At 31.6% G+C, this 22,878-nt stretch overlaps 1 long non-coding RNA gene and 1 pseudogene across 2 annotated transcripts; both read left to right on the forward strand.

Annotated features, from left to right (window-relative positions):
• Positions 1-551: 551 nt before the first annotated feature.
• On the forward strand, positions 552-1,355 carry LOC131630194 (F-box/FBD/LRR-repeat protein At5g56420-like; annotated as a pseudogene).
• A 16,344-nt stretch (positions 1,356-17,699) lies between these two features.
• Positions 17,700-19,509, forward strand: LOC131630175 (uncharacterized). Of its 2 annotated transcripts, none has more exons than XR_009292267.1 (5): positions 17,700-17,846; positions 17,987-18,148; positions 18,331-18,401; positions 18,551-18,645; positions 19,357-19,509. It is a non-coding gene; the product is annotated as an uncharacterized LOC131630175 (long non-coding RNA). The 2 variants fall into 2 exon arrangements; XR_009292268.1 differs by lacking the exon at positions 19,357-19,509 and adding an exon at positions 18,866-19,229.
• Positions 19,510-22,878: the final 3,369 nt, after the last annotated feature.

The following is a 22,878-nucleotide window of genomic DNA, read 5'->3' on the forward strand; positions in this document are numbered from 1 at the left end:
AAGAAAAAATTTCAATAAGAAATAAGTTGTAAATAAGATTGGAAAAATAAATTATAAATAATTTATATAAATAAAAAATTATAATAAAATTAATCTTCATTGCTAGTGTAAAAAAAACTATTAATATGCCATGTCATAAAAAAATTAAAAATAAAAGTGTAATTTAGTAATATAATGAATTTAAATATGGTACACTGTGAGTGTTAAATGATATTCAGATTTCCCATGTCATATTAGTATTTTAAAATAAAAATGTGTTTTAAACTCTTTTACACCGTGCATTTCCTTTTTTTTTCTCTAATACAATTGGTTTTTAGTATATATATATATTTATTTCAAACAGCAACGACTTCCCTCGTTCTTTTCTTTTAACAAAATCAGTTCCAGTTACTGAAAAAGCAAAGTGAATTCGTTCCGCTCTCGATCAATTTCGACGCCACCATTCCGGTTATAGAAAAAGCCCAAACCCTAATTATAACAGAAATCTCTATATATTGCCGCAATGCTGATAATCCTCTATACTTCTTTGCTTGCCCCATTCACAATTACTAATCATGTCTTCTGGCCGTTCAATTCCGACGGAGGATAGAATTAGCGACCTGCCGGAGTCAATTCTCTGCCACATTCTCTCCTTCCTTCCAACCAAATCTGTTGCAACCACAATGATTCTCTCAGAGAGATGGAGACCGGTATGGCTCTCTGTCCTTATTCTCAACTTCGATGACAAGGCTTTGAATGACTTTCAGATATTTCGCAAGTTTGTTTATTCAATCATGTTCTCTTTGCGAGCCAAAAAGGCCATGATCCAATCGTTTAACTTGAAATTAGGCCACGATCCAAAGAGAATTGAATAGAATTTTTAAATTTGTGGTGCAACGAGGAGTCAAGAATCTTAACTTTGACTTGTCTGGTAAACGGCGATGTATCAAATTACCTCCTTGCATTCTCAGTTGTAAGACACTTCAGGTTCTTAGATTAGAAAACATAAAAATGTGGGATTATGATCGAGTGAATTTTCCTTGTCTTCGAACTCTTCATTTGAATAACGTTGATTTCACATCTCCTAAATATTTTGCAAAGTTTCTACATGGCTGCCCTATTCTAGAAGATTTGAATGCAAACTCACGTACCTTCCAGAAATCAATCGATCCCATGGAAAGCTTGAATGCTTTACCTAATTTGGTCAAAGTAAGGGTTTGTTATAATATGGATATTCTGATGTCTTTGGTTTGTAAGACGAGAATTTTGCATATATAACAGGTATGAATGTTATCCTACTGAATATTCACTATTTGAGAATTACTATGATGATGTAGGTTGTGTTGGGTGCTCAGTTGTTTTGCTGGTCGGGATAGATTTTCGGACATCTTGTGTTTGAGGTAAATATTGTTCCATCAGTGTCAAACGTCACTACAAGAAATTTTCCATATACCAACGGACACCATTAGTGATGGCTGATAGATCTATGGGTATAAATAACATATACTAACAAAATTTTGTTACTGTAGGTATATGTATCATATGTTAGAAAATAACTTATAAGGTTTCGTGGGTATAGGTTCCATGGTAGGAAAATTCATCTTCACTTTTAGTATATTTAATTTTTAAATAAAATAAATATATTTAATAAATTTTTAAAAGAAAATGGATATTAAGTTATATTTTAAATTAACTATGTACCTTTATTTTTAACACAATAGTGAAAACCTTTTTTTTTTCCTCTTCCGCCAAAATATATGCGCTAATGCCTTTTCATTTCTCTCCTTGACCCATATTTCCACGTTTCATTTCCCTCCCAACAAAAGCTTTTCTATCCCAAAAAAATACAAAATCAAAATAGATGATCAAAACTCGTTTTCTCTCATGTTCTCGCCGCTGTTTTGATTTTCCATATCGTTCTCCTGCTTCACGTGTTGCCATCCTCACATCTGCAACAATTGTTTTTCTTAGTGGTTTGTGATGAGTCTTGCCCTAATTACTCTTGTTATCATTCTTTCTTTGTTATGTTTCAGTTTCATTTACTCTAACTCATTTTTTGTTTGACAATTAGGTATTTAAAACAAGGGATTTTGCTTTGTAATCGACGTCAAGGTCTGAAGCTTCAGGTACAAAACTAACACTTAAAATTCTTTACCTGTCACTTTGTTTGAAGATCGATCTGATTTATTAATTTCCACTCTATATAAACAAATTTTTAAAAGTGAAAATCTTTCTTATACTAGTAGTTGCTAAAAATATAAGTTTTGTAAAAAATTATGTATACTGGTTTTGAGTGTTGCGGAAAAAGCAGGATTTACTGTGGTTCGGTTCGGTTAGTTCAATTTATTACATAGATTTTCGTTTTCATCTTCTGGGTTTCTAAGTTGCAGATCTGATCTCCGATTGTAGTTTTTTTCACAAAATACACTTAAGGTTCATCTTGTTTGTATAGCTCTTAGTTTTGCATTAGATTTGGTAGAATGATGGTGGCATAGTGAGGTTGTAACACACAGTGGAGGGATAACATTACACAAATTTGAGAAGAAGAAATTCACTTAGATATTGTTTTTAGAAAATAACAGGAGAAGAAGTTAACAAGCAAAAGTATCAAGTGAAATTGTATGTGTTGATTGGTTGCTTACACACCTTGTTGTAGGAAAAATCAAGTGATAAAAAGAAGTTTATTTGTCTCTGTATTTTTAGATAATAGCAGTAGAAGAAATTGATGAGCAATTAGCAAAGCTTTAGAGAGAGAGAAGTGATTTCAATTAGATTTTATCTAAACAACGTGTGGTGGAGTGTAGAACTAGAAACTAATGAAAAGTGGAAAAGCAGAAAATAAAAAGTTTGGGAAAATGAATCTTTGAGAAGGTTAATTAATAAAATAGTTGAATTGTCATTTCAACTTTCCAAAGCAAAGGACATTATTCTGTCAAAATTCAGAGTATTAATTGTTTTGTTCAATCAATATAGGCATAGTAAATTTTGAGTTTCGACATCTTTTCATTTAATATATTATTATTAAATTATTATTAAATTAATATTAAACTTGTAGATAACAACTAAAGAGTTGTCAAGTATACTACATTATGTAAACCGATTTAGAACCAAACCAAATCATATGTAAATCGGTTTTAAAAAAATAAACTAGTTTTAGTAACATAGTTTTAAGATCCAAACCAAACAATATATGTTGTCGGTTAAACCGATTTTTAATGTTGGTTAAATCAGTTTGGATTGGATTCGGTTTTTTTCCACCCCTACTAAACTTCTTGTATTGAAATTAAATTAAAAAGAACTCACTCAATTTTTTTTTTCAATTTCATTATATTTATAGATTATATTTATATTTCTTACCTTGTCCTCTAGATTTTCATGTTTAAAAATTATAGTTATATATTATATTAAATATTATCACATTCCCTGTTAGAGGATTATTATTTAAACAACTAAATCCATCTGTTTTCATCTCACATAATACCTTTCCCTACCTAAGCAATGGAATACTCATCAAATTTGTGAAACACCATGGCCCACCACCTATTTATCAAATTTGTGTTCAAAAGAAGGGCAAAATTTGATAGTTGCTTAGGAAAATGTATCTAGTATTAGCCAATCGGATTCATCATAGAAACACTCTAATCAACCTGTTTATAATTTAATAGCTTATATGTTTGGATCTTAGTTCACTATTGATTTTTTTAAATAGGTAATGGAATTAAACGGGAGCAAAAGGGATGCTCCGAACCGATACAAGAAAAAGAACTACTACCTTTCAAAACAAAGAAGAAGTAGAGTGTTCCAAAGATAAAAATTACAAAGATTAACTCTCTTATGGAAAGCACATAACCACCTCCAAGAGCTTAAAACTATATCCGACATACATTCGGTAAAGCTAAAAACTTCCTTCTCAAAGATCACCGCATTCCGCTTAAGCCAAATCGACCACACCGTAGCAAGCCAAACGGTACCCACAATCATACGCTTAACAATGCAAGGAATTTTCCGGAAATTATAGAAGAAATCCCCAAACTCTTCAAAGGACAAAAATCCGGATAATTCAAGCCACATAAACACCCTTCTCCATATGCAAATGGTGACGTTACACGAAAAGAAAAGATGAGATAAAGATTCCTCACCGGAGCCGCATAAGGCACACCTAGAATCAATTCCTTCCTCCAACACACCTCTTCTCACCAATTGATCTCTAGTGGCCAATCTATTTAATAAAAACCTCCAAGCAAAACAAACAATCTTTGGAGGAACTTTGAATTTCCATAGAAAGTTTAAGGCCTCAACCTTATCACTTTCCAACGGCGGACCGGATAGAAACTTCTTAAAAAATTCATAGCACGATTTAACGGTAAAACTCCCACTAGAATCCTTCGCCCAAGAGAAGCTGTCCTCAACATTTTCCTTGATTCGAACAGTATTAAGAGCTGCCAGTAAAGCCTGCAACTCAGCTGCCAGGTGCTGAGTCGGGACAGATGCAGTCCCAGCACCACTGTTGGCGGCAGCAAGGCCTGCTACGGTGGCTTCCAGCGCTGCCACTCTACTGTGCGTGGAATTCTGGGGCAGAGCCGCTGCTAACTCAGCCGCTATACTCCGTTCTGCAAACCAACTAGCCAAGTTCCAATTCCAAACTCAGCCGCTATACTCACTATTGATGGAAGAGCTTATATGTTAAAAATTTTGGAATTTTAGAAAATGCTCTACGGACTTATAATTTTAAGAAGGAATCTTTTTTATTCTATACAAATAGTAACTAGATGATTTAGGCTTTTTCTTGTGATATTTTATATGAAATTGAGGTTGATGAATGAATTATAACTTTGTGGCTATCCATTATATAGGTAGAATAGTTACATAACAGCTATAATTTTTATAAAGGAAAGTTTGTTCGAAAAAATTTGTTGCACTCAGTTTTTATAGGAATAATTTGTTACACTTTTAAAAATTATTTTATTATTTAGTCTTTTAGTAACGCTCCATATTAAAATTGTTATTGAATTTCTAATATTTAATCTAGATTGAATAGATAGATGAAGGTGGCTACTACTTTATAGGAGTAGTTTGTTACACTTTGAAAATTAAGATTATAATAATTTGTTTTTAATTAAAATACATGAGTTAATATTAATAGCTCTAGTTTGTTTCATTTTTTTTTTAAATAAGTATATAGAATTTGTTTGTTTCAAATTTTTATAAATAATTTGTATGGTGTTGTATATTTTGATTTTTAAAAAGTTTATAAATAATTATTAAATATAAATTTAAATTATTATTTTAAATTTTTCAATATTTTCTATAATTTTTTTGGAGAATTACAATTTTATAAAATTAATTAAATTTGTAAAATTTTTAAAATAGGTTTTCATAAAAAATTAATATTCAGTTACATTATTTATAATCAAAGTAAGATTTTGAACATGTTTTAATTGTCAAAATTAATCTTTTCATTTATAAAAAATAAATTTTAATTTTTTAAATATTTTATAAAATGCTTTCATAAAATAATTTTAGAATAAAAAAGTTAGTTATTTTAAAGTTAAAAGAAACCGATATATACTTTTATTATTATTTTAATGATTTTTAAAGATAATATTCTTTTAAAGATAATGTTAATCATATCAAATTTTATGAATTTTCTTTTAAAGGATAAATTTTATTTTGGAAGGTAAAATGAATTGTATCTATCATTAATTAATAAATGAATGGTTCACTTTCAATAGCTTTCTTCCTTTTGTGGAGAAAGAGTGCATAATTTAAAAGTAAACGGAAGAGATGATTTTGTGCTAAAAGAAAATTTTAGGCTTTTAAAGGACAAGTTTAGGTATGGAATAAGGAGGTTTTTAGGTTGTTTGACTTGGAGGTGAAAGAGGGAGTTTTGGATATAAATTTGGCCGATGAGAGATTGGAGGTGGATTCCGATATTTGCTAATTGGGAATCTTGAAAAGAGGAAGGAAGCGTCTGGTCGTATTTGGAGGAATTTGAGAATTAAAGAAAACATGATCTTACAAAAGTCGAGATTGAGATGGATTAAAGAAGGAGGTGCTAATACCAGTTTCTTCCATAAGGTGATGAATGATAAAAGAAGAATTAATCACATAGGTCCCATTCTTTAGGCAGGACGTTTGCTTGACTCGGTGGAGGAGGTGAGAGACGCGGTTTACAATCATTTTGGGAGTAAATTTGTAGAAGTGGATGCAGAGAGGCCTTTTTTGGAAGGTATTGTAGAAGTGGATGCAAAGAGGCGGTGTGGGGGAGACAAAAGTCTGTGTCCAGATGGTTACACTTTTCTTTTTATTAAGAATTGTTGGTCGTTCCTTAAAGAGGATTTTGTTAATTTTCTAAATCACGTTTATTATGGAAAAGTAATATCAAAGGCTATTACCTCTTGTTTCTTAACTTTGATTCTGAAGACCAATAATCCGGTTAGTTTGGATGATTATAGACCTATTTTCTTGGTGAGTTGCATGTATAAAATGGTGGCTACAACTTTTGCGGGGAGATTAAAAAGCGTTCTTGATTTGATTATTTCACCTTATCAAAATGCTTTTGTGCCCGAAAGGAAATCGTTGGATGGTGTGTTAGTGGCGAATGAAGTGGTGGACTATGATAGAAAAGAAGGAAGAAATTATTTGTTTTTTAAAGTGGATTTCGAGAAGGCTTGTGATAAAGTTAGTTGGAGGTATTCGCGGTATATGATGAAAAGGATGGGTTTTGGGGGCTGGTGGATGGGATGGATTAAGTCATTGGTTTTTAATAGTAAGATGTCGGATCTTGTTAATGGTAATCCTACCAAAAAATTCGAAGTGTTCTGAGGGTTTAGACAAGGTGACCCCTCTCACCTTTTCTTTATGTTTTAGAGGCAGAAGGTCTTTCGGGGTTAGTGAGGAAATCCATTAAAGTTGGGGAGTTTGGGAAATTAGCCATAAAAGGTTCTTGTTGGGTGGAAAATCTTCAATTTGCAGATGATACTTTACATGTGGGAGAAGGGACGTGGAAGCATGTTTGGGCGATTAAGGCGGTGTTTCAGGAATTTGAAATTGTGTCGGGCCTTGGAATTAATTGTCATAAAAGTAAATTCATAGGTATTAATTCAAGTGGTCCGTTTTTATAAGCCGCATCGGTTTTCCTCTATTGTAAAGTGGAAGAGAGAAACTTTTATTTCCTTGGTATTCCCATTGGTTTTGATCGTAGGAAGGATACGACTTGGAATCCTCTATTGGTGAAAATGAAGAATCAGTTGGGGGGTTGGAAAAATCTTTTCCTCAATTTGGGATGTAGGATTACTCTATTGAATTCAATTCTTTTTCTTTAACCATATTCCTTATGTCTTTTTACAAAATTCCGAAGAAGGAGGTGAGAGAGTTTAATAGGATCCAAAGCAATTTTTTGTTAGGGGGTGGGGTGGAAGAGAAGAGGAAGATTCATTGGGTTAGTTGGAAGAACGTAATTTTACCTTTTGACAAAGGGAGATTAGGGGTAAAAAAACATCGAAATATTTACTTTAGCACTCCTTAACAAATGGAGATGGAGATGTATTCAAGGGAAGAATTCACTTTGGTTGAATATGTTGAAATCTCGTTATGGTGATTTTTGTTCTCATGTTTTTATGGTGGGCGTGGCACTAAAGATTCATCTTCTCATTCTTCTTGGTAAAGGGATATTATAAAAATAGGTACTTGTTCCTTTAGGGATCCTATGATGGTTTATTGTAGTTTTGCTATCCATAATGATTTTAATATTCCGTTTTAGAAAGCAAAATGGTTTAAGGTAATTAATTATCTTGAAGGACGCTTACCCAGATTTATACAAGGCATCTAGTTTGAAGGGAGTGTCGGTTGCGGCCATGGGAGGATGGAGAGAAGAGAGTTGGCGGAGGAACGAATTTGGAATTACTGATATCATTTTGGGTGAGTTTGGCCTTTTAGAATGCTACGCTCGATTTCAGGAAAGCTTGGATCGTTTTTGGGGAACGAAGGATGGGAAAGATTTGGTTTCATGGTCTTATAATTCCTTTTTGGATTTCTCGGTGGCTTCATGTTACGAGTTTTATGGTTAGGCTCATATTCCTTTTGGTCCCCAAAATAAATTTGATGATGCTTTCAAAATTGTACGGAGATAGGATGTGCCTTTAAAAATTAAGGCTTTTGGATGAATTCTTCTTCTTTATAGGCTTCCTACAAAGGATCTTTTGGGAGGATATTTGGAGATGTGTGTTGTAAAATTGGAATGCGCAATGTCAACTCGCTTTCAAAGTTGCGGTGATATTTTTTCTCAATGCTATTTGGTTTGCTCGTAATAATTTTAGATTCAGAGATGCCCGTATTCCCCTTGCCTCAACTATTGTAGGTATTGTTTCTGCCTGTTGTTTGGCAGGAAACAATTTTAGTTCTCTAGATTTCATTAATATGCAGGAGTTTGAGATTTTAAAGAACTTTAAAATCAAGATTCAGCCTCCTTCTACGCCTCGTAGTGTGGAAGTTATTTGGATGCCCCCTCCATGAGGTTGGATTAAATTCAATTGCGATGGTGCTTCTCTTGGAAATTTGGGTCCTTTGGCTTGTGGCGGTATTTCTAGTGATAATGAGGGTAGATTTCATGGACCTTTTGCGAGTTTTATTAGTATGTCTAACTCTCCCATTGCCGAACTCACCGGTGTTATATTAGCTATTGAGTTCGCCCATGAGAAGGGTTAGAGGAATATTTGGTTAGAACAGGATTCTTTAGCGGCGATTAGGGCGTTCTTCCCACCTTTTAAGGTGCCTTGGATTATCAGTAAAAGATGGGCGAATTGTGTTAATATCTTAGATAGTATGACTTTTGTGGCTTCTCATATTTTTAGAGAAGGAAACAAATGCGCGAATTTGCTGGCGAATATAGGTCTAACGGTTCCTTCTTACGCTATCTACAGTTGTATTCCTCCTTTTTTGAGAGTTGATTTTGTAATGAATAGACTAGGATTGTCATTCTTTAGATTCATTTCTCCTTGGGAGGGTTATGGTTTGGTCCCCTTCTCTCTTTTTGTAGAGTTTTCTTTGGTATATTATAATCTTATTCAAAAAATAAAACTTAGTGAAATAATACTTGATTGTTTCTGTGTAATATACACTATTTTAACATTAAAAAAAATAGCTATAGATGCTCGCTCACTTTTTTTAGCATGAAAAGAAAAAATAATTTTCCTTATTTTAATTCTTATTTTAGTCCTCCATGTGATTGAAATATATATATATATATATATATATATATATATATATATATATATATATATATATATATATATATATATATATATATATATATATATATAAAAGGAGAGATATATTTATTTCAATAGTAATTAATTTTTCTCAATCTAATTAAAGGAGAAAATTAATACTTATTAAATTTAACCATTAGATTGAGAAGAATTAATGGTTATGATGTAGAGTAAGTGTTGATAACTTACTCTTGAAGTAAATATATCCCTCCTCATATATATATATATATATATATATATATATATATATATATATATATATATATATATATATATGACAAAACCCTAAATAATATTTTTTTTTAAATCTCCTAAAAATATAATATACTTACTACAAACCTTTTCCTACAAATATTGAAACATCAGCATCGAACTAATAACGGCATTTGTTCTCCCATATAGAGATAATATCAGATTCAATCATTCTTTCTTTTCTTCCAACCATGGTGCAACTACAACCATATTGCAATGTTTTAGATGACACTGTGATAGGCCTCTAAAAGAGAACACTATTAAAACCCTAAAAAAGTTTTAAAATTCTACATTAAAGAAAAGATAAACTAAACTAATAAAAATAAACTTCATTAATTTCTTTGATATCTCAAATGTGTCAAAGACACTACATTATATAATGCCACTCATGGATAATCTAACAAAAGACCTAAACACTAAAAGTCCACTTAATTGATAATTGAAAAACTTAATTAAAATATAATAAGAATGCAAATAATAAACTAACCTAAATAATATAATTCTACTCTCTATCACACTATAACACCTCATTTTTACCTGACAAATATTAATTAATAAAATTAGAGTTACAAAGTTTCAACATGTAACTGAGATGCTACAATATTCTACTTTAAAAATACTCAACATATAATTTAATCGCATGTGATACAGATACATAACACTTTAAAACTTGGATGAACAGTTAACAACAACTTTTATTAATACTTTGCAGTAGATTCACAGACTTCAGCTTAATTACATAACATCTTTTGTTCAACTAAAAACAACTTCATAACAACAAGTATTTCTTGTAATCAACTTAAGATTCAACAACTGTAGTGAATTCAACAATAAAACATGCGTTCATCCCCCCCGAGTGTTACGTATCAGAGCAACGACACCGACTTAAACTAATAAAGATAAACAACATTTACTCTTAATTACCTGCGCGTTACCAACATAGGGGTAACATTCAAATAGAAGGGGTGAGATATCAAACCATATAATTGAGTGTATGATAAATCATATATTAGAATCAGATTATACAAAGGTTACCGTTTCCCAACTTGACAAGCAACATCAACCACAACATAAACATAAACAATATACGACAACTAATTTATCTACACAACAACTCAAATATGCGACGTGGAACGCGACTCGTTACAATGTACATGCATGTAGTACCAATGGAGCAAAACTTCCAACTTAATAACTTGCCAATTAATAGAGACATCAACAAGGCATAAGCCTTCAACTTAAAATCTGTCAATCCAGGCCAACGTATTTTCCAATCCAGACCATCGCAAATATGTAGGTATGTGACTCGATGAAATGCGACATCACAAAATACAAATATCCGTTCTTCCATTGTTTTTTTATTTTAAACATTATAATCTATTTTGGTGAAATAATTTTGTTTTTATTATTAAAATTTTAATTATATTTTAAAAATAAAAGCATGCGTACCACACTAGTACTCGTGCGGACGCACACATACCCCACTAGTAGTAATAAAAAATAAGGTGAAATAGAAAGAAAGTAACTAGTAAAAAAATGCACTAACAATGGAAGACCGCTAAGTACATTGTCATCGCACATTCGTTTCTTGGACCGTGGAAGTGAGTTTTCCAACCATAAAACGTTCCTCAACATCATCTTTCATATTTCTCCTTTGTATTAAGTTTGTTCCTTTTCTTTCATTAGGTTACATAACTTCTTGAACCGGAACCACCGTATTGGAGTTCGAATGGTCATCGTCGTCATCTATTTGTAAGGGTAAGTCCCCTCCTTCCTAAAATGACTTAGTTATGTTGTCAATTTTGAAAACCTCAAATTTTCTACTAGAAACCTCAAATCTTCAGTTTTCTCAAAATCTGAAATTGACTTCGTAATTTAGGATCTATCTTTTGCAATTTAGGATTTATCACTGAACTGAATTCCACTTTGTTTTGAGATTAAGGTTTGGAATATGGTAAAGATTTTGACTAATGCTGAGAAGAAAGTAGGAAAGATACAATATCGTGTGACAAAATTTCATTTGAGATGAATAGAAAGTAATTTCTTCGCTCTTGAAGTGTGCAGATAAATGGTATTCATTTTTTTTATCCTATTGGATTCATTTTCTACCCATATCTAATAAATAACATAACTGAAACTTATATATTTATTAAATTAATTTCATACATTATCCGATAAATTATTTCATGTGTGTAGAAAACAACAACAATTAGAAGACTCACATCCACAATTAAAGGTTCCTAACAGGTTATAGTCTGATCATTGAAGTTCATGCTAATCATTCAACTCAGCTTCCGGCTTCAATCATATTCAAGAATCGCGAATTATTCACGATCTTTACAACTTTAATCGCGAACTATAACATAAATTTTGAGAATTTCTTTACCCACCTCCCTATGGGGGTCACCCCCAGCGAAATCCCCCATTTGCCCCTGCTTCGGAGATGCATCACCGAAGTAATTTTTTTTAAAGATTTTTTTGACTTCGGATATGTATCTCCGAAAACACCATTTTTTTGGTGTTTTCGGAGATGCATTTCCGAAATGCATGAAAATTAAAAAAAAATATTTCGGAAGTTCATATCCGAAAACATATCTGCATATACAATTCTCCCTCCTTCACTATTTCATCATTTTTTCTCCAAAACTACTCTAAACCCTCTCCAAAACTCAATCAATCTCCATCCATTTTTCGTCTCAAAATCAAGTTTCAAACCGTTGATCACGTTAAAGGGAGCATAGAAAGCTACAATTCGAGGTAAACATCTCTCATTTCATCCCCTATTTCACTACATTGAATCAACAATTTTCTGCTGAAACCTGCGATGGTTCGGAAGTTCATTTCCGAAATATGTTACCTAACAAATTTCAGAAATGTACTTCCGAAATAAGCCCTGGCAGTAAAAAAAACAGTTTTGGCGAAATTTGCTAATTTTTGCATATGTTAGGTATGGTGCATCCGGAAAACAATTTTGCACGACGACGTAGTAGCTAACGTTAGTAGCGATCCGGGTATCGACGTTAAATCGATGATCGATACTGTTGATGTTCGGCAACAATTTACAAATGATCAGAGCTTCGCTAGTCGCGAAAAATTGATTGATTGGGTTCGTAACGAAGCTAGTAAACTTGGATTTGGAATTGTTATTTTAAGGTCCGATAATGGAAATAGTAGGCGGAAAACTTTCGTTGTTTTGAATTGCGAACGGGGTGGGAGTTATGTACAATCAAACCGAGTGTTAAAACACGAAGACACGGGATCGAGAAAGTGCGGGTGTCCGTTTAAGTTGCGCGCGACTCAAAGGGTTGATGATTTGTGGCGTTTAAGAGTCATTTGTGGAATTCATAATCATGCCTTGGATGATAAGTTACACGGGCATCCAATGGCGTGTCGTTTGTCCCGCGAAGAGAAGATTGTGATTTCGGATTTATCGATAGGTAAAGTGGCGCCTCACAACTTACTGGCTGATTTAAAACGAAAAAAACCGGATAACGTTTCAAATATCAAGCAAGTTTACAATGAACGACACAATCTTAAAGTTTTGAAAATGGGCCCTCGGTCGGAAATGCAACAACTTTTGAACCTATTAGGCGATAACCAATACGTGTCAAGCTTCCGAACGTCCGAGGACAAAGTTACGGTGCGTGATATTTTTTGGACTCATCCCGAAAGTATCAAATTGTTCAACACATTTCCAACCGTTCTTGTCATGGATTCGACGTGCAAGACAAAAAAATATAGGTTTCCTCTTTAAGAGATAGTCGGTGTGACATCGACGGACAAGACTTATTCAGTCAGGTTTGCTTTTTTGGAGCGTGAAAAAGAAGAAAACTTTACATGGGCATTGGGAATATGCAAGTCTTTGTTAGTTGATCAAAAGGTTATGCCAAACGTCATTGTTACCAACCGGGACAATGCTTTGATGAATGCGGTCAATAGCGCCTTCCCGACATCGACCGCGATACTTTTTGGGTATCACATAACTTGTAACGTGAGAAGTAAGTTGAAACCCGTGGTTGGGATAAAAGATGGGCTGGATGAAAACTGTAAAGTTATCAAAGCCGGTGTTGTTGTGGAGAGGATAATGGCGGTATGGAGGGAGATTTTAGATGCATACTCCGAAGAGGTGTATAACGAGAAATTGGTACACTTTAGGTCTTTGTGCGTTTCCATTAAGACTTTTTGTCATTACGTCGAATCCACCATTCTTGTCAAAGTCAAGGAAAAAGTTGTGTGCACTAGGACAAATCGAGTTAGACATCTTGGTTGCACCACGACTAACCGAGTTGAATCTACACATGCGGTCTTGAAGAGGTGGTTGGGTGATAGCAAGGGAGATTTGTGTCAGGGATGGGACACCGTGAACCAAATGCTCCAAAATCAACATAATGAAATTCAAACATCGTTCGGTCGGAGAAAGATGGTTATGGAACATCGATTTAAGGGCCAAATTCTATTCTCCCAATTTATTTACAACATATCCCGTTCGGGTTTGAATTTTATGTTTCATGAGGCGAAGCGGGCGGAGACCACGGGTTCAGATAGTTCTTTATGTGGGTGCACCATTAGAAAGACATACGACCTTCCATGTGCTTGTATACTTTCAAAAAAAATGAAGTTGAATTCACCGATACGCATGGATGAGGTAATCGACCATTGGAAGAAACTCCATTTTAATGATTTTGACCCGCTGAAAGAAAATGACTCCAAAATCACAATCTCCGACGAGTTGGAAGTGATAATGGAAAAGTTTGCTAATGCGGATGACACAGTGAAAATGCACATAAAAGAACAATTACGAAAAATTGTATTTCCGGAGACCACCAATTTGAAACCGCCATCTCAACCGGTTAAAACGAAAGGTGCACCGAAAAAGTCCAAAAAATACACAAGAAGACACATCAATAAAAAGATCTCCTTTCTACTTTGAACATGTTGGTGCATTATTCCCGGATTCACCGACTCCAAAATCCAAGTGTAGTGGTAACAAAGGTGCCCGTATTTCGAAGCCACCTCGTACACCACCGATCAAAAAATCACCCGTTATATACATTGATGAGATGCCACTTTTTATGCACAAATATATCGATAACATAATTGATGTCAGAGACAAAGGTAATTGTGGATATCGGACCGTTGCGGGTTTGCTCAGTAAAGGGGAAGAAAATCACTCTTTAGTTCGACGAGAACTTCTTTCGGAGTTGACTTCGCATCGGGACATCTACGCCTGACTATATGAAAATCAAGAAAAGTTTGAGAAACTTCATGATGCACTTGTTCCATCACTTACCGGTATCGCTCCGGTTTCGAAATGGATGTCATTTCCCGAGACGGGTCATCTAATAGCAAGTGCATATGATCGGGTGTGTGTCGATTTGACGAGATTTGGACTAAGTGAGACTTTCTTTCCACTTCATAGTCGACCTTCATTGGACGCGTCGAGCCGCATCATATGCATCGGGTATATAAGATCGTGGCACTTCGTGCAAGTGTTTTTGAAACCGGGGTGTCCTATACCGGCTACTTCTTGTCAATGGACGACACATCATTCAAATGAGGTGGAGTCTTGGTTGGATCCTTTCGTTTCAAGAATGGCGGAGTTTGAAGAAATGATGAGCCAAGAGCGTGAGCAAAATAGAGAGCGGTCGAAGAACATACCTATTTTAGATTTAGGAGCCACCGATTGGTTCGGTTAATTTAGTTTGTACCGGACCGTTTTTTGTTTGTAATGATTGTTTTTGTATGTATTGTCGTTTACCATGTAAAATCGGACCGATTCAATTCATATATAAGATAAGTATGTTTTATGTCATCATTGTCTAATTTATGTCTATTTTGAATGTTTTGGGTATTGTTTACACAAAACACTCAGCAATGCACAAAATGCAAAATTCACCTCTGTTTCTACATAATTCGGAAATGAACTTCCGAAATATACTTGTTTTCAGCCAAATTTCGGAAGTTCATTTCCGAAAATACCACTTAATGTAGGATAAGGTTTGTTAGGACATCATTTCCCCAATAAGTCTATAAATACAACACACTCTTCTTCATCCTCTTCACACCAGAAAACAGAAATGACACAAACCTACCCCACCTAGCATTCGTCTACTTCACCACTGGCTACCTGATGCCGTTTTAATTCCGCTTCCCGCGCGACACGTTATTTGCGGAGTTGATAACGTCGCTCAACACGCTATTGCAATATCCAGAAAATCGAAAGGTTGTCAAGCTCGAGTACCGCTTGCCATCGCTTAACGACGACGGAGAAGTTGAGTTCACACCTTTTGAGATCAAGAACAACGCAGATTTAGCGGTTTTGTGGACAACTTTCGACCGATTTTCTTCGAAGGGTCCGATCGAGTTGGACGCGAAACTTCAAAGATCGGGGGACGACGTTATCAAAATATTGACTCATCCTCACCTACCCGTGTTTAACAATACGTAGCTTTAATCTTATGTAATGTGATCGATGTAATCTTCATCCGATTAAATAAAGCGAATCGTTGTTGTTTTTTATTTTTCTTCTGTCCAGACCTTATTTCGAAAGTACATTTCCAAATTCTTCCAAGGGGGTGAATTCGGAGATGAACTTCCGAATACACCAATTTTTTGGAAAACAATTTTATTTCGGAAATACATTTCCGAAAACAGTGTTTTTCATAAAAAAACACGTTTACAGAAATACATTCCCGAAAACCATTTTTTTTCAATAAAAGCACGTTTTCGGAAATGTATTTTCGAAACAGGGGGTATTTTGGTAAATTCACCAGAGATCACCAAGAATGTTAGGAGGTGGATAAAGAAATCATAGATAATAATATTTCTAAAGGAGTTCTTTGGCAACTTTGCCATTTGTCGCAAAACTAGCATACTTACTATTTAAAAAGTTTCTATATTTAGATAAATTACTATTAATAGATTGTTATTATTAATACTTAATTTTAAATTTTGAATTTGAATTCTCATTTATTTATTATCAAATTATGAAATTTAATTTTACTAAATATATGATTTCTCGATAGATGTAATACACATATACACATATTTATTTATTTTAGTTAATTTTGACAAAATAATATTATAGTGAAATTATTATTGGGTATACACATTTTCAGTTTATTATTTTTAGTTAATAATCGGTGTTGATAATAATATTAATCAATTAATTAGGAAAAACATTTCCAATTTATTTTAAATTATTTATAAATTTGATTTATCAATAATGAATATTATTAATAATATTAATTGACTAATATAATTATCAACAAATATAATTATCTTACATTTTCCAATTTATTTTAAATACTGTTAATTTAAATTTTAGTTTTTCAGTTTATTTTACACCGATTGAGATACCTCTTTCTGGGCCTTGGAAATATATATGCTTTATGAATATTATTAATAATATTAATTGACTAATATAATTATCAACTAATATAATTATCTTACATTTTCCAATTTATTTTAAATACTGTTAATTTAAATTTTAGTTTTTCAATCTATTTTACACCGATTGAGATACCTATTTTTGGGCCTTGAAAATAGATGCTTTATGAATATTATTAATAATATTAATTGACTAATATAATTATCAACTAATATAATTATCTTACATTTTCCAATTTATTTTAAATACTGTTAATTTAAATTTTAGTTTTTCAATTTATTTTACACCACCGATTGAGATACCTATTTTTGGGCCTTGAAAATAGATGCTTTATGAATATTATTAATAATATTAATATTAATTGACTAATATAATTATCAACTAATATAATTATCTTACATTTTCCAATTTATTTTAAATTTAAATTTTAGTTTTTCAATTTATTTTACACCCATTGAGATACCTATTTTTGGGCCTTGGAAATAGATACTACTCCGTCCCATATTATAAGCAAATTTCACCTTTTTAGATTCATTCAATAATTAATGTATCTAGTCTATATACAGACTAGATACATTAACTATTGAATGAATCTAAAAAGGTGAAATCTTTAATATATTAAAACAGAATACATGTTTAGGCGCCAACTTTAGACCAAAATCCCGCCTAAACACGTGCATCGCACGGGGTAAAGTACTAGTTTGCTTATAATATGAGACGGAGGGAGTATGCTTTAGCCTAATTATTACATTATACCATGTGTTTTTTCGGCTTTGCAGAATACAAACAAATTGGAACCTTTCCTTTGTTGAGAATTTCAATCGACCTATGCATTCCACGCTTTTATGCTTACAACGGCTACCTTCAAGCATCATTGTAAATTGTTCTTCTCGAAGCAGCCTTCCAATTCCAATGACTCTGATCATCAATATCGTTACTTCCATCCAGATAACCATGTGAGTACATTTAATAACATCTCTTCCAATTCATATGATTTATGGTGTATAAATAGGTCAGATTCATTTTTTCCAAAACACACCTTCTTTCAGTTTCTCTTCTGTTCTTCTGCACTTAACGTTTATCGATTCTGTGTCAGAAATGTTTCATGGCTGCCGGAAAATACGACTATGTTAACGACATCACTCCTGCCAAGGAATCCTGGGACATTGTTGTTCGAGTTGTTCGTTTATGGTTTGTACCAGATTTGAATTCCAAACAAAATTTTTATGCAATGGAAATGGTTTTGATGGATGAAGAGGTTGTTTTTTTGTTTGGTTTTATTATAATATATGATGTCTTTTAGATTTTGATTATCTCTGTTTGTGAATTTAAAGGGCGACAAGATTCAGGCTTCGGTTAGGAAAGCCCTATTGTCTGAATTTATTTTCTGTAATTGAAAATTGAAATTAAGTTTGTTATGTTTACTTCTAAATTTTCCAGATTCTTCTTTTAGGGAAGCGACTATGGTTGTTGGAAAATGTGGTTATGAACCTGACATTGGAACCTTGAAGGTATTGATGAAATCATTGTTTACTCCCTTTGTCTGTGATCTTTTGGATTTCTTACTCTTTTGGATTTCTTACTCTGCTTTCATGAATCTCTAATTTGATTTGAATTAAATCATTTTACTTATTGAATTATTATGTTGTTTTCTTTTCAGGATAATAAAACGGAGAAGATGCACAATTGTACACATCCATAAGATGAAGAAGAAATCACTATCAGTCATTTGAACAGAATGGTTTTCACATATATGTGAGTCACAAATATTTTACATGTATCACTTTAGGTTAGCTGTGATTAAGGTCAAAGTTTTTGAATGAATCTTTGCACGTGCATATGAATTGAATACTTTATTTTTATCTCTTTATGTTCACCTCATGTGTTTTGTTGTAATCTGACTTTATAAATTTGTTTCTCTCGGTTGGCATTTCAAATTGTTTTTAGGTGAATGATTTTGTGTTTGTTTTAGCAGAAGAGAACAAACGTATGGTTGCCTACTTGGAAGATATTTACGGGGATTCTAGAGGCAACAAGATGGTTGTACTTTGCTGGTTTCACAGAATTGAAGAGGTTGATATTGTTTTACCTCACAGTTTTAGTGACAACAAGTTTTGTTTTCTCTTTTTCTTCAAGATCGGAGTATTGAATGTATAAATGGTTTAATTTTCGTCCTCAGTCTCCAGCACTATGCAATAGCCAGTGCCACTGGGTTTACTAAACTGTTTTACATAGTCACTTAGGTATTTACTAAATTGTTTTACATGTTATATTTTGATGATTGTTGAACTGTTACATAGATCATATTATGATGATTGTTGATATTATGATGATTATTGATATTACGATGATTGTTGAATCTGATTAAGAATTGTCAAGTTTATATGCATAGCCAATGCCACTGTGTTATTCATCATATTTTCAAAGCAACTTACATTATTTCTTAATTGTATTTAAAATTTTCAGGGTTTTGATTATGCATATATACATTGGTTGTTATGAAGGTGTACTTTTCAAGCCAAGTCTAAATCCATTGAAGGAAATATTTTCTGCTATTTTTTTTTTGTTGCAATCATATCTTAAGCTGATGTAATGGTAGGATGAGAAGTAGTATTTTGTTCTAAAAAAGACGTGTGGGTAATTCTTTATTTCTTGCAAATAAACTAAAAATAAATTATTGTTAATTCTCAAATTCATATCTTTAGACATTCTTTCATAAATACTGTAGTTTTTTTTTCTTTCCGAAAATTAACTATGCGTAATATTTTTAATATGCAAAATCACCTCAAGTCTTTTTTTTATAGAAATAATCACCTAAAGTCTTACTAAAACTTAACACACCACCACAAATATTATAAATATATATTTTTATTAGAATTTATAATAGGTTATAATGTAGCAATCAATTAATAAGTTTAAATAAAAAATCAGAAAAACCAATTTTAAAATAACTGAACATTGAATGATAACACAAAATACATAACAAAACTTTAAGAGAAACAAAATTATTTAGTGTCATTTAAACCATAGATTCATTATTCTTTATGAGATTAATCATTTTTTGAATATTATTCGTTATTTTTAATTTAATCACATTCATTTCTTCTCTCCAATAAATAATTAAGAGTTATATTTAAAAAATTATTATTATTGTATTAAAATCTAAGATTGATAAAAAAATATATAAAGTATTTTGTTTTTTTAATGATGTATGTTACAAATACTTAATTTCAAAATTTCAACTAAATTAATAATAATTAATTATTAAATGAATTTTGATTTAAAAACTATTAAATTAGTAAATTATTTTTTATTAAAAAAACTATTTTCTACAATTAACAACAAAATAAACATAAGTTTATAATATATAAAATATATTTCATTTTTTATTTTTAAAATTATGACATATATTACTTATATTGATATTAAAACATAATAACCAAATACTTAATTTCAAAATTTCAACTAAATTAATAATAATTAATTATTAAATGAATTTTGATTTAAAAACTATTAAATTAGTAAATTATTTTTTATTAAAAAAACTATTTTCTACAATTAACAACAAAATAAACATAAGTTTATAATATATAAAATATATTTCATTTTGTATTTTTTTAATTTTTTTGATTACAAGGAGGGCCTTCATTTTTTATTTTTAAAATTATGACATATATTACTTATATTGATATTAAAACATAATAACCAAATTTACATTTATAATAAATTTAAGAATTTATTTCGTAACTTTTATTAATTTATAGTAGTTTTAATTAATTTATCATTTCATTTATTGCATTTTAAAATTTTAATTTGTTTACTTATGACCATTATTACAAAATATTTTTAATAAAAAGAGAAAATTTATTATAATAATTATTTCAAATATATGTTTTTAATTTGAATGTCATCTTGATTGATTCTCTTTTTATTTAAAAAGTTAATTTTTTTTTAAAACTTACACAAATTATTAGTAAATTAGAAATGTCCAAATTATTTTATATTTACAAAAAAAATTTAGTTAAATTAACTTTTATACGTATACTTTTATTATCAATGATGTTTTATCCCCTCTTGGATTAGTCGGTCGCAAAGCCAAATACTAAGATTTTCAAAAAAAAAAAAAAACAATGACGTTTTATTTGTTTTATTTATACAGTAGTAATTTTTCTATAAATGAAATTTTTAAATTATGTGTTTTTAAAATAGTTTTCTTACTATAAAATATTTAGCCCGTGCCTCGCACGGGTCCTAAGTACTAGTTTCCTAAATTATCTCTGTTTTTATTTCAGAATTTAATTTAATTTCCCGTTTTATAATTTAGATTAGTAGTTCTATTTTTTCAGTCTATTTTTTATGTGGATTCTATTTATGCTATGGATTTTGACAATATATGATAGGATGAATACAAGGAAAAATAAAAACGAGACGATAGGTCTTTTCTTCTCGCTATGTAAGTATTCATTTGTACCTGTTTGTTTTAAAGAATAAATTATATTCATCTTTGTGTGTGTTGTTTTTGTATGATTTTGTCGAAAATTGTAATGTGTGGTATATTCATTTTGATCCCATTTGGTCCTTTAATGAATTTGATGTGAACAAACTGCATCAGAATAAGAATTCGTGCAATAAATTTGCTATGATTTTAGCTATCGATTAGCTACGAAAATTTATGGGTTTAAGTATCATGTTGACCTTAACAACGTGACATGACACGTCAGCATATGACCATACTGGCATTACCACATGGCGTGCCACATCAGCTTTTGTTAATGGACATTGACAGGAGGGACCAAAAGTGTGGGCGAAAAATTTTAGGAGGATCATTCTTTGAAAATAATTTTTTGAAGGACTAAAAACAAAGTTTGAAATATTTAGAGGGACCAAAAACTTATTTAACCCTTTTTTAAACAATGATTTTGATGTTCTGATGTTTTTTTGAAATATTCCTATGAACTTATGAAGTAAAGTGCAGAAATATAAATAAAAAATGTAAAGAACACAAGGATATATCTCGATTTCCTTATCGAAACAAGGGTAGTTAAATCCTTTCGCACTCAATAGAGATTCAACTATGTTAGAAAATGTTACAACCTCACACCAAACTCTATTAATTTTCTAACACAAACAAGAATGAACACCACCTTCTAATTTGACAACACAAAGAATAACAACTCTACTTTCTCTAAAACACACATGTTTCCACAAACTTGGCAAAAAAGCAACAATACAAAGCTACAAATAATTGAGTATGAATTTGAGTACAAAAGAATTTTGATAAATACAAAAAATTCCAACTACTGTTTTCCATTTTAATATAACAATTTAAAATTATTAACTCTGTCAAGAAACTTTCTATTAAATATAAAAGTTATGTACAGTTCTAAAATTTTTGTAGAAAATTGTTATTGAAATAGATTATCTAATGAAGAATCTGAAGGGGAAGAGTTTGAATTTTGATTGAGGGAGATATTGATTTCTAACAAAGGATATTCGAATGAATCAAGAGAGATTTAGTGGTCGAAAATTGTAGGAATTAGAAGTCGATTCCCACGTACAAAGTCAATGTTCTATGGTAGAACTAAGTGGATCGAAAAATGAGAATGCATAGCTTGTTGTGGTTGCTATGAGTCTCTGACGCGATGGAGTAAGGAGTTAACATGCAAAGTTAAAAATTGTGTTCGAATGCGAGAGGATTTGAACACACTTTCTCTTTAAATATGAGAAACGGTTGAGAACTAAATGCATGTAAAACGTGGCTTGAGGTCATCCTTTATATCAATTTAGGTGGTTAGCATGTCATTCACATGAAGAATTGTATCTTCAATGAAAAGAGGTGATTTACGTGTTCTGCATCGAATGCTTCGCTACAGATTTATCTTTGGAATTTTACAGACAATCCGACACACTTAAAATGAAATAAAATATTAATAGAATCAAGTGTCATTTTATCTTTTGATCTTTTATTGTCTTTGCTTCGAGGTTTGT

Source organism: Vicia villosa, unplaced genomic scaffold (assembly GCF_029867415.1).
Source record: "Vicia villosa cultivar HV-30 ecotype Madison, WI unplaced genomic scaffold, Vvil1.0 ctg.000655F_1_1, whole genome shotgun sequence".
Classification (NCBI taxonomy): Eukaryota; Viridiplantae; Streptophyta; class Magnoliopsida; order Fabales; family Fabaceae; genus Vicia; species Vicia villosa.